This window comes from Schistocerca cancellata, chromosome 5, assembly GCF_023864275.1.
Source record: "Schistocerca cancellata isolate TAMUIC-IGC-003103 chromosome 5, iqSchCanc2.1, whole genome shotgun sequence".
Taxonomy (NCBI): domain Eukaryota; kingdom Metazoa; phylum Arthropoda; class Insecta; order Orthoptera; family Acrididae; genus Schistocerca; species Schistocerca cancellata.
The window spans coordinates 531,654,286-531,663,974 of record NC_064630.1 but is presented as its reverse complement, the minus strand read 5'-3'; the positions used below and the strand labels follow the sequence as shown (position 1 = coordinate 531,663,974).

The 9,689-nt window shown below is 43.4% G+C and overlaps 1 pseudogene; it reads right to left on the bottom strand.

The window, feature by feature from the left end:
• Positions 1–9,330: 9,330 nt before the first annotated feature.
• Positions 9,331–9,448, bottom strand: LOC126189143 (5S ribosomal RNA; annotated as a pseudogene).
• Positions 9,449–9,689: the final 241 nt, after the last annotated feature.

The window sequence follows — 9,689 nt, the reverse complement described above, 5'->3', positions numbered from 1 at the left end:
TTGAAAGCTCTTGCCGGCCGGACTGGCCGAGCGGTTCTAGGCGCTACAGTCTGGAAGCGCGCGACCGCTACGATCGCAGGTTCGAATCCTGCTTCGGGCATTGTTGTGTGTGGTGTCTTTAGGTTAGTTAGGTTTAAGTAGTTCTAAGTTCTAGGGGACTGATGACCACAGCAATTAAGTCCCATAGTGCTCAGAGCCATTTGAAAGCTCTTATTCATGCGATTTCGATTCTTTAAAGAATCGGGCAGGCCAGGGTGGCCGAGCGGTTCTAGGCGCTAGAGTCTGGAACCGCGCGACCGCTACGGTCGCAGGTTCGAATCCTGCCTCGAGCATGGATGTGTGTGATGTCCTTAGGTTAGTTAGGTTTAAGTAGTTCTAAGTTGTAGGGGACTGATGACCTCAGAAGTTAAGTCCCATAGTCCTCAGAGCCATTTGAACCATTTGAAAAAATCGGGATTTACTGGTTGTACAGTCCCTACAGTTTTGTTGTTCTTAGACATGAGCTTGTGTTTTGTACAGCTTTCAAAAATATTTGAGTTCTAGGGATTTAAGTGATGTATAACATATCGAACTAAACTAAACTCCGCCCGAACAGGCCATGAAGGACCAAAGGTACCGTCCGGCCGCCGTGTCATCCACAGCCCACAGGCGTCACAGGATGCGGATATGGAGGGGCATGTGGTCAGCACACCGGTATTCCGGCCGTATGTCAGTTTACGAAACCGGATAATATATTTAAGTTATTTAAATATACTGTTAATTCTTCAGGTACAGAATTTCATGGTGCGTAAAATTCTATATATTTTTGGAATTATTTACATATGGACAGTTAAGGCATACTTTATCAATAACGCAACATCTTGTACCTTGAAAAGAAGAAGGCATTTTACCATGGAACGTATGATACTTGCAAATGAACTGGGTCTCTTTAATGTCTTAATGATTTTACCTGTCTAGAAAATGAAAATTGGGTTTATTTTTCAATAACTTCTATTTCAAAATGTATTTCACTTGTAACTGATTTTTGATAATACGTCTACATCGATTTGACTTAGTGATTATTGGTGTCTAGTAGAGTAATAACGATTAAATACATTACTGAAAAGATTTACTCGATTGCAACACTTTTAAATTACAGTACAATTACCATGGAACATGATCTCACAGTTGGAAAAAACTTGATTTTTCCGGAGTAGTTTTTGTAATTTGAGAAAAAGGCTGCAGCACATAAAAACGAAATGCTACAATTTAAAAATAGAAAAAGAAACTACGAGTATATTAAACTTCTGTTACAGGGCCAGTCACAGGCAACAAAATAAAAAATTAAAAAGTGTATCAAGATACAGCACTGTCCCTTATACACTCCAAGACAGAAAAAAGAGCACCACGAAGGAATTATCCGAAAGAGAATAAAATCGCTTGATGTGATGTACGTGTACAGTCAAGCAAATGATTACGACTTACGAAGAACTGGATGATTTGGTCAAGAGAAAGAGTTTCACAAGTTGAGCATGTCAACAACGCGTTGGTCCACTGCTGGCCCTTGTGCACGCAGTTATTGAGTTTGGCATTCATTGACTGAGTTATTGGATGTCCTCCAGAGAGATAACACCAAATTCTGTCCAACTGAGTCGTTAGATTGTCAAAATTCCGAGCTGGTTGAAGGGTCCTGCCCATTATGTTCCATATATTCTCAATTGGGGGAAAGACCCGGTGGTTCCGCTGGCCGATAGGGTTGGGAAAGTATGACAACAAGCAGTAGAAACTCTCGTCGAGGCGGGCAGGCACTGTCTTGCTGAAATGTAAGACCAGGTTGGCTTGCCATGAAGTGTAACAAACCGGAGCGCAGAATATCGTCGACGTACCGCTGTGCTGTAAGGGTCCCGAGGATGACAACCAAAGGAGTCCTGTTACGAAACCAAATGGCTTCCCAGATCATCGTTCCTACTTGTGGGGCAGTACAGCGGACGTTAATCAGGTTAGTTTCCCACAGTTGCCCAGGGCGTCACCAGACACGTCTTCGCTAGTCATCGGGGCTCAATTCGATGCAGAACTTATCACTGAACACAATTCCACTCCAATCAATGCGATTCCCCCCCTGAAGTTACTTGACTAGACTGCTTTTAGCCATTGTGTAACGAATTCAGTGCTACAAATATCTGCTTCCTTTATATAGTCATTAGATGTTCTTCTCATCTCGTTATTAATTTTTTTTAAATTTAGAAAGTCGTCTACGCTATACCCTCCCAGTCGGTAACTTTATTCTCTATTGCTTCAGCAGGTGGTTGGTCTTTTTTCGTAGTCCATTTGAACAGTTCCTCTTTCGAAGAGTGACTGTGTTGGTTAACATCATAGCCAACATTTATTCTTGCATGCTGGCGACGCTTTCCAACTTCTTCCTTTTTTTATTTTTTTGTTTTTTATAGGCCCTCTATTGTTCCTGATCTATATTAACGACATAGGAGACAATCTGCGTAATCGTCTTAGATTGTTTGCAGATGATGCTGTTATTTACCGCCTTGTAAAGTCATCAGATGATCAAAACGACTTACAAAATGATTTAGATAAGATATCTGCACGGTGCGAAAAGTGGCAATTGACCCTGAATAAGGGAAAGGATGAAGTTATTCGCATGAGTACTAAAAGAAATCAACTAAATTTCGATTACGCGGTAAGTCACACAAATCTTAAGACTGTAAATTCAACTAAATACTAAGGGATTACAATTACAAAAGACCTAAATTGGAACTATCACATGGATAATATTGTGGGTAGAGCAAACCAAAGACTGCGATTCATTGGCAGAACACTTAGAAGGTGCAACAGCTCTACTAAAGTGACTGCTTACACCACGCTTGTCCGCCCTATTCTGGAGTATTCCTGTGCGGTGTGGGATCCGCATCAGGTGAGACTAACGGATGACATCGAAAAAGTACAAAGAAGGGCAGCTCGTTTTGTATTATCACGAAATAGGGGAGATAGTGTCACAGACACGATGCTCGAATTGGAGTGGCAATCATTAAAACAAAGGCGTTTTTCGTTGCGACGGGATCTTCTCATGAAATTACAATCACCAGTTTTCTCCTTCGATTACGAAAACATTCTGTTGGCACCCACCTACATAGGGAGAAATGATCATCACGATAAAATAAGAGAAATCACAGTTTGCACAGAAAAATTTTAAGTGCTCGTTTTTCCCGCGTGCCGTTCGACAGTGGAACGGTAGAGAGACAGCTTGAAGGTGGTTCATTGAACCCTCTGCCAGGCACTTTATTGTGAATAGCAGAGTAATCACATAGATGTAGATGTGAAACACTATGTACAGTTTCTGACATACTATATTGTTCAGAGTCTACTACAAAAAAAAAAAAAAGACTATGAAGTGCAGGTGAGCTAAAGTGAAATGGCTGCACAAAAAACGTGAAAAAAGTGGAAAAATGAACTGTTAGACTAATTCAGCAGACAGGAAAGTCAAAGTAATATTCACAAAAATTTTTAAACCAAAGACATCAGCATTAAGAATGTGGGCTTCTGTTGCTAAATTCAAGGGAGGGAGCATATAAGTGACTGGAGTGCACTAAGGAACTTCACGGGGGGTTGAGGGTCGAAGCTGCCTAGATCATGATGAAACAGGAGTCTGTTTGGAAGGCAGAGTTGAAAGAGCTTTGGAAGACTTACGATCAATTAGGGCAGAAGGTGTAGACAACATTCCTTCAGCATTTCCAAACTCTTTGAAGGGAAGTGGCAACCAAACGATTACTCAAATTAGTGTCTAGATTATATGATACTGGAAACAGACGGTTGCCCACATCTCATTAGGTGAATATTGGGCTGGTTGGTACCTACGACCCACCTCAGTTATACAATTCACAAATATTTAGCAACACTTTCGCTCATCTTCACATGAATAACATTGCATGCAGACAATTGTGGTACATACATTCCGTCCCGGGGGGTAACGATACGACAACAGGAAGGGCATCCAGCCGTCCCTTAAATTAGTCATCCAAATCCGTTTTAATCATGCAGACCCAACGCCGAAGCGAGGCAAAGGCACAAGAAATAGAAGAAGAATTAAGTTTGACTATAATTTGATTCGTGGTTTTATGTGTGATGTGAGGGCAGATGAGAGATGCAAATAGACGGTAATGGTGCCTTTGTGTACAGGTATGCTTTTTCGTGTCAGATTCCAATTAATTCATAAGTTAATAGTCTTCGCCAAAATAGCCCTTTGTGCTAAGCCTGAACGGTCCTTCCCACATGAATACACCAGAGAAGCGGTTCTGGCTTGTGAAAGAAGTCAGTGTCTTGCCGCCTAACGCAACTAAGTAGCTTGCGCAAAACTGTGCAAAAAGGCTCAGTTAGGTTGACTACGAAAAGCAGAGCCCTCTGCGCAGCCGGTCTTCTTGTTCAAAACCCGAAGCTTTTAGTAATTCCATCAGCAAGAACTTTGTTGCCTGGCACCCGAGTTCTTCTGCTATCGAGACGCGTTTCTGTTGCTGGTATAGTCACTCTGCAGACCAAGTGATCCTACCGTTTAGACGCCATGCTGAGACAGTTTAGCTGTTACAGGCACCAGGAGGTCCATAAGAGACTGTCGGTTAGTCAGAGAAATAATTAATGCCCTTGTTGCTCGCTAGTTGCCACAATCAACGCTTCCACAATTAGGATGGCAACTCGTAATTTCGTTGTATACTTGTCACCAGCGTCTGTAAGCTGCCACTATGGCAATCTAAAAGTTCTTTTACCATGTGCAATCATTAGGTAACATCTCTCTCTCTCTCGTATTCAATTATATCTTAAATTTCTTTCTCTGTATATGTCCTTTGACTACTTATGTGTGTGGTTTTTTAGGATTAATCGAGCATTGCCTCCTGGTCTTGTAATAACTATCTTGTTTCCAGGTATTTTTGCCACTTACTTCAGTGTCTTTTATTTTGCTGTACCGTGTTCGCATTACATTGAGGTGACAAAAGTCATGCAATAACGATATGGACGTATACAGATGGCTGTAGTAGTGCGTACACGAGGTGTAAAAGAGCAATGCATTGGCTGAGCTGTCATTCGTACTCCGGTGATTCATGAGAAAAGGTTTCAGACGTGATTATGGTCTCACGGTGAGAATTAACAGACTTTGAATGCGGACTGGTAGTTGGCCCTAAGCGCACGGGACATTCCATTTCGGAAATCGTTAGCGAATTCAGTATTCCGAGATCCACAGCGTCCGGAGTTTGTCGAGAATACCAAATTACAGGAATTACTCTCACCACGGACAACACAGTGGCCGACGGCCTACACTCAGTGATCGAGAGGAGCGGCACTTGCGTAGAGTTGTCAGTGCTAACAGACAAGCGACACTGAGCGAAATAACTGCAGAAAACAATGTGAGGCGTACGACGAACGTATTCGTTAGAATAGCGGAGCGAAATTTGACGTTAATGGGCTATGAAAGCAGAAGGCCGACACGAGTGCCTTTGTTAATAGCACGACATCGCCTGCAGTGCCTCTCCTGGGCTCGTGAACATTATGGTTGGACCCTAGACGACTAGAAAACGGTGGCTTGGTCACATGAGTCCCTATTACAGTTGGTAAAAGCTGATTGTAGGGTTCGAGTATGGCACAGACTTCATGAATCCAGGGACCCAAGTTGTCAACAAGTCACGGTGTAAGTTGATGGTGGCTCCATAATAGTGTGGGCTGTGTTTAGATGGAACGGACTGGGTCCTCTGGTCCAACTGAACCGGTCATTGACTTGAAATAGTTACGTTCGGCTACTTGGAACCATTTGTTCTCAAACAACTATGTAATATTTATGGATGACAATGTGCCATGTCATCAGGCCACAGTTGTTCTCGACTGATTTGAAGAACATTCTGGACATTTAGAGAGACCTGCATCTCCCGACATGAGCCCATCAAATATATATTGAACACAATCGAGAGGTCAGTTCTTCCACGAAATCCTACCCCGGAAACACTTTCGGAATTATGGACGCCTATGGAGGCAGCATGGCTTAATATTTCTGCTGGGGACTTCCAACGACTTTTGAGTACACGCCACGTCGAGTTGCTGCACTACGTCAGACAAAAGGAGGTCCGAACGATATTGGGAAATATCTCATCACTTTTGTGGCCTCATTATGTCACTATAGAATCAGTGATCTTTATCAAAAATACGTGTATTTGGTTGTAACTGTAGTCGACACTTGCGTAAGCATAATTTCTGCTACCCACTTCCGTCCTTAATCCCTCATCATGCATGTTGTACACCACTGTGCCCATGAAGACAAGGTAGAATCACAGCTGTAATAGGAGATGAATTCGATGCTTTAGGCTCGGTGAAGGTAGGGGTTGCTGCAGTGGGAGCACTTTTCCAAATCACGCAGCTTGGAATGCGGTTTCACCGCTTCACAACGGCAACAGGAAGTAACCTGGCGAACTATCACTCGGTCTACTTGACAGCTCGTATATCCAGGTCTTGGTATGAATAAAATACAGAAGAATGGAAAAGAAAACAATACATCTGGTAGAAAATAATCAATTTTTGTTTGAAAGATAAAGACATTAGAGTGACAATTCTGATTTTACAATTGATAATGGAAGAGACAATAAAAGCCAGGACATGTAAACAGCGTTCGACGATGTAACTTCGTACAGGATGTTCGAAATCCCCAGGAAAATAGGTATATGCTATAGGTAAAGATGTTGTGGCTCGGGAAACGATGAGAATACTAAGTGATGGGGGCTGTATGGGCATAAATACTAATCAAGCATGAAAAAAATTATTATTAACCCAATCCAGCAAATTAGAGTGGATGAGCATAATAAAAACATAAGGAAATGTTACTTGTGTTCAGAAATCAACTTTTGGTTGTGATTCGTACGGGTTGGATGGGTGTTAATGCAGCACTGCGTTCGGAAGACCGCTTTTCTATCTTCATGCGAAACCATGTGTGGCGTTCCCCAGCCCGGCCGTTGTCCTCGGCTGCGAGAGGCTTTTTAGCAGGCCTAAGATTAAATCGGATATCCTGTGCAGGCCATGTGCCAGGGATGCACTATTTTCACATATTTTAGAATTATTTGTGGACTAACATTTTGATATTCGGCTGAAGATGTGTACATGAGCTGGAACCAGCATGCGCTCTTCTTTTTAAAAATAAATTTTACTACTGTTTACGTTTATTAAGCATCTAGAGGCTGTCGATCCTTATAAATACAAAATTTTACAACTGTAGCGGACTTTATCATTGACGAAATACATATGAACTTCATCTATGACTTACAACGCTAGCTTGTTAGAATTCTTGGCTCTTAAAATAAATGCAGCTTTACAAGAAGAGGAGAGCACAAAGCAAATCAACAAGCCTACAACTAACAGACTATTCAAGCTGGAAGATACAGTAATGGAAAAGTGTAGCTGGGCACAAGTTAGGATACAACTGAAGAAACTGAAGATCTCAGTTGAAAATAATGCTAAGGGACACTCGGTGAGAAGCAGAGTAATTGCACATAAAACAATACGTGATGTGCTTTATTCTTATTTGTTGATGGCTACATGACAAACCCAGAAATGGCAGCTCTATCTCTAATTTCAGATTCTCACTAATGGCAGTTTTGTCAGGATGTGTACATGTGAGCAGTGGTAAATGCCAAAAACACGGATACTAGCAGTAATAATGTGAGCGATGTTCGCTCCATAAAAATACTTTTCACGGACGATTTGTACAAACCTGAGGATGATGTGAATAAGCACGACTCGGATAAAGATCTTGAATTCACTCTAAGACAAAAAAGAAAAAAAAAGTCACGCCACGAGGGAATTATCCGAAAGGGACAGAAATCGGTAAATGTCATGTACACGTACAAACAAACAAATGATAACAATCTTAGAAAAATTGGATGATTCATTCAAGGTTAACAGCTTCACAAATCTAGCAAGTCATCATTCAAGAAAGTGGCGAGATTGGACTGAGCCACGGTTGGGAATTTGTACGGGCGCTGATAACCGCACGGTTGAGCGCCCCACAAACCAAACATCATCATCGTCGTCATCGAGCAAATCAACAACACGTTTCCACGTCTGACTCTTATGCAAGTAGTTACTCGGCTTTGCGTTGACTGATAAGAGTTGTCGCGTCTCCTCCTGAGGGATATCGTGCCAAATTTTGTCCAGTTGATGGGTGAGATTGTCAAACTCCCGAGATCCTTGGAAGGCCCCGTACATAATACTCCAAGCGTTCTCAACTTGGGGAGAGATTCGGCGATCTTGCTGGCCAAGGCAGGGTTCGGCAAGCACGAAGACAAGCAGTAGAAACTCTTGCAGTGTGCAGGCGGGCATTTTCTTGCTCAGATGTAAGCTCAGGATGGCCTGCCGTCAAGGGCAACAAAATTAGGCGTACAATATAACGACGTACCGCTGTGCTCTAAGGAAGCCGCTCGTTGACAACCAAAGGGCTTCCGCTATGAAAATAAATGGTGCCCCAGACCATCACTACTACTTGTCAGGCTGTGTGGTGGGCGACAGACTCGTTGGTATCCCGCCGCTGTCTGAGGCGTCTCCAGACTCCTTTTCGGCCTGAAATCTCAGTGCCTGGACTGGAACCGTCTTCAGTGACGAGTCCTGCTTGGAGCAGAGCCCTATGAAAAGCGAAGACACGTCTGGAGTCGCCCCAGACAGTGGTGGGGTACCAACCTGACTGTCGCCCGCCATAGGGCCCATCAATCAGAAATGGTGGCTACGTGTGTCATTTCTTTTCGTAGCAGGATCCCTTTGGTTGTCATCTGCGGCAATCTTACAACACAGTGGTCGTCAGCAATACGCCCCACATTGTTGTCCTTCATGATAAGTCATCCTGGGCTTACATTTCTGAAAGATAATGCCCGCTCGCACACGGTGAGAGTGTGTACTGGCTTGTATTCGTACGTGACAAACCCTACCTTGGCCAGCAAGATCGCCGGATCACTCTCCCAATTTATAAAGTTCAGAGCACTATGGGGAGGGCCCTTCACCCAAATCGGGATTTTGACTACCTAACGCGTCAGATGGACGGAATTTGGCACGACACCCCCCCGGGGGAACATCCAACAACTATTCCAATCAACTGCTTGCATAAGGGGCAGAGGTGACTAGCACTCCGTCTTCAGGCCACAAGTGGTCCATCGGGACCATCCAACCGCCGCGTCATCCTCAGTTGAGGATGCGGATAGGAGGGGCGTGTGGTCAGCACACTGCTCTCCCAGTCGTTACGATGGTTTTCTTTGACCGGAGCCGCTACTATTCGGTCGAGTAGCTCCTCAATTGGCATCACGAGGCTGAGTGCACCCCGAAAAATGGCAACAGCGCATGGCGGCCTGGATGGTCACCCATCCAAGTGCCGGCCACACCCGACAGCGCTTAACTTCGGTGATCTCACGGGAACCGGTGTATCCACTGCGGCAAGGCCGTTGCCCGGCAAAGGTGAGCTAATACGTTATTGATTTGCTCAATTTGCGAAGCTCTTCCTCTTGAATAAATCATCCAATTTTTTTGAAATTGTAATTATATCATTTGTTTGTCGTTACATGTTCGCTGTTGTGCGCCCTAAAACACTAATCATCATCATCATCATCGTTACATGTACATCACATCTACCAATTACCGCTCCTTTCCTATAATTCTATGTGTCCTTTTTTTAGGATGTATTACATGTT